Here is a 3,441-nt window from a genome sequence, read left to right as displayed (position 1 = left end):
AGTATAATGAATAGACATGTCTTGTGAAAAGACATGCCTATCCATACTTCATCCTATATTAGAGAGATGGTTGCCATTTGGAAAGCACATACCAAATATGATGAAAGTGTTATTATATTTGCAACAAATCCTCTTAGAATCAACAATGAATGTGAAAGAAGATAATAGATAGTGGATCTAAAAGGTAAATTAATAGAATTGACAAAAGAAAATAAAGTACTTACCTCTAAGGTTGAGCAATATTTGGATCTGAGTTTCTGACTTCTATACTATGCCAAACAATTAACAAACTTGGTCCTAGACCTAAAACTGTGAGATCTACAAAATCCAAAAATCTTTCAGCTCCAGGATAGATATGACTTTTTGTAACGAAGAAAAAATGTGTCCTAGTTCAAGACAGAGTTAGTTTTACAGGACAAAGATGACTTTTTGGGATGAAGAAGAAACGTGTTCTTGTCCTTTTCTGTCCAATCACAAAACTAATTTTTGATCTCTAATGTCTGACAAAATGGGTATCTCAATCTATACTTTGTTCTATCTTCTAAGATATTCAAATATCTAAAAATAGATATTTAGGTGGCTATATAGGAGTTTGCCTTAGTCAACCCCTTGTTTTGGTGATTGTTGCCTGTGTGATGCTTGTGTATGAGCATTGAAGGTGCGCAATGCTAAGATCTAAGTCCCTAGATCAAATCCCTAGCATGTAGATTGCAATTAAAATTGAGAATAAAGTGACAATGCATATAATTAAGGATAATTAGGAAATCATACCACTCCCCCAAGACTAAAGTACTCTAAGCCATACTCATAATATGTGTTTGCTACTCCATGATTTAATCTTGAATGCTTGAATGATGAATTGGAAATTCTAGTAGGATAGATGACAAAGTGAAGAATTCTCTTTCTTCAAAGGATGTTTCTAAGCTTCTTTGCTTCCACCTTGCCATTGCTCTATGTCAGATTTGTTGGTTCCAACTATAGGTCAGTATACTAGGGCGGGTGGCGCTAGGTGAATCAATATACTCACTATTTTCAACTTTTTACTTTGAATCACACTCGTCACTTATCTATGAGTAGGTGCAGGCTATAACTCAATCGATCAGAGTTAAGAAAAAATACATCACGTGAAAATAGCAACACATAACACAACATTTATCTCATGGAAACCCAACTAGGGTTAAAACCATTGTGTGTGAGTCAATCCGCACAAGTTTGCACTCTTCTAAAGGCACTCAGTCAAGAGATTGCCCCTATTAAAATATTACAACAACACTACAAGGTGCTACCATATTAGGGGATTTGGATGAGACCTGTTAAGATCTTTCACTATTAAGAGCAACCTGGTTAAAGGACTTTTAAACACAAGTTAGTGTGTTAACCTGTTAAGGGATTTATAGAAAGAACCTGTTAGGGTCCTCCCTCAAGATTTATTGTTACAAAGGTAATTAAACAATAGAGAAATGATCTAACAATTTAGCTACTGAACTTAGCTTGGTATAGATCATTTTTTTGCTCTCTTGACCAGTCTAGAATGATGTTCTTCCTTATTTCAACTCTGCAACTTTGATCATTGATCACTTGTGTTCTCCCCTCTCTCTTCTTGTACACATTTTACTCTTTGTGATGTTCAAGAACACTCTCATCTTCTCAGCATAGTCACTCCTTGAAGGTGATATCTATGCTCACTCTTCTTCATTTTATGAGATTCCACCTTAGCTCATCTCTTGTGGCTCTTTGGCTAATCATCTAGCAATCTAACCTTTACCCTTTCAACTTTATTTTCTTTTATACTCTTCTCTTGTTTCTCTTCAAAGATTTGATCTAGGAATTCAAAATTTGAATTCTCACCTTACTCATTAGCTCAGCCTCTCATTGCAGTAGTGTACCACTCTTATTAGGTTGTGATGTTTTTGTATAAGAGTCAGGGGTGCCATGTGTTCTCAATGACTTGTTTTAGTTGGAAAGAATTCAAATTTGAATTATATCAACTATTTCTCGATCCTTTCTCCCATCACCATTAAATGTGATGTTAAGTGCATTCTTACCCTCTACATGAGTAGGAAGTCACGAGTTTCTTGCTTCTTTCTTCATGCTTCATGCTTATCATGCTGACTTGGATGAATCAAATCACAATTGTGTATGTTGTTTCTTCCTCTTTTCTTCCTTCTTCTTACAAGAACTTCACTTAGCATGCTTTGTCTAAGTGGAACACTTTTGTCACCACCTCTACTAGGTTTTCACATCTCCACTACTCTGATTACCCTTGTGAGTTAGAGTCACACATTAGTGTGCATTTCTAGTTGTGCCTCTCTACCAACCATGATTCCTTCAAGAATGTGTTTCCATCTATGACAACACTTTTGATGACTAAGTCTACTAGTTGATCTATCTATTAGTCTTCAAGACACGTAGGCCAGCCAACAAGATAAGGATGTCAACAATATCTTATCCACATGAAGTTTGTGTCTTGTTTCTCTAATGCAAATGAAGCAATTGAGTGTGCTTATAAAGGGATTTAGAATAATATTTTTCTCGATCACTGACTGAGAAAATAAATAGTGCCTTAGATCAACCTCGACACAATGACCAAGAAGGGTACACCCAAAATAGGTCATGAGACCGGGATACATTACATCATATTCCTAGGATAGAGAGACACTATGTCACATTCTTAGGATAGGGATACACTAAATCCCAATCCCAAGGCCTATAAAACTCTAAGACTCCCCCAGGGTCCCAAAATAGTCTCTGAATTTGAGAATGTCATTGCATTTTTCAAATAAATCCCTACTTTGGTGTAGAAAAAAATATCTTTGTGATTGGAGGATGAAAATGGAGGACACCATGTGCATGTTGGTATCTCTAACTATTTTTGTCTATTAGTGTCAAACACTTAGTCATTTACAAGGTAGAGTTAGACGATCATCACTATGACCTAGCTACTCTATGTAGGCTAGGTCATGTACATAAGAAAGTATGTACCAAGCTCTATAGGAGTTGACTAAGTGTATGGTCATTGAGCACATCATTGACTGAATAGTTTTGAGCATACAAGTGTTGAGTTACATAGTATGTGATGAACACAATACAAACCAAGCAACGAAAATGTCAAGTGTTAGAAAACAGTAAAGGTTGAGCAATGTAGAGTTTACATGAAAGTCAAGAATGGAACAAATTTTGAGGTATATCATTTTCGAGCCGACATGGAAGGAACATTTAATATTTGTAGACGTTGTTATAGAGAGTTTTACGCTTGAATAACGTGGATTATAGATCCTTATGTTTTGTGATCAATGATTCAGATGGAGAGGCTAATTATGGAAGCATCTAGAAAACTCTTTATGAAACTCATTAAATAAAGAATATCTTAACTTAAATTGAAGAGAGGAGGAAGTGGGATGAAGAAGAGAAGTGTGTGCATGTGAACAAGGAGTAATATGC

The sequence above is a fragment of the Cupressus sempervirens genome, chromosome 10 (genome assembly GCF_028749045.1).
Source record: "Cupressus sempervirens isolate cs-2001-9-10 chromosome 10, ASM2874904v1, whole genome shotgun sequence".
NCBI classification, from domain to species: domain Eukaryota; kingdom Viridiplantae; phylum Streptophyta; class Pinopsida; order Cupressales; family Cupressaceae; genus Cupressus; species Cupressus sempervirens.
The sequence above is the reverse complement of the archived record's forward strand: the minus strand, read 5'-3'. Positions refer to the sequence as shown.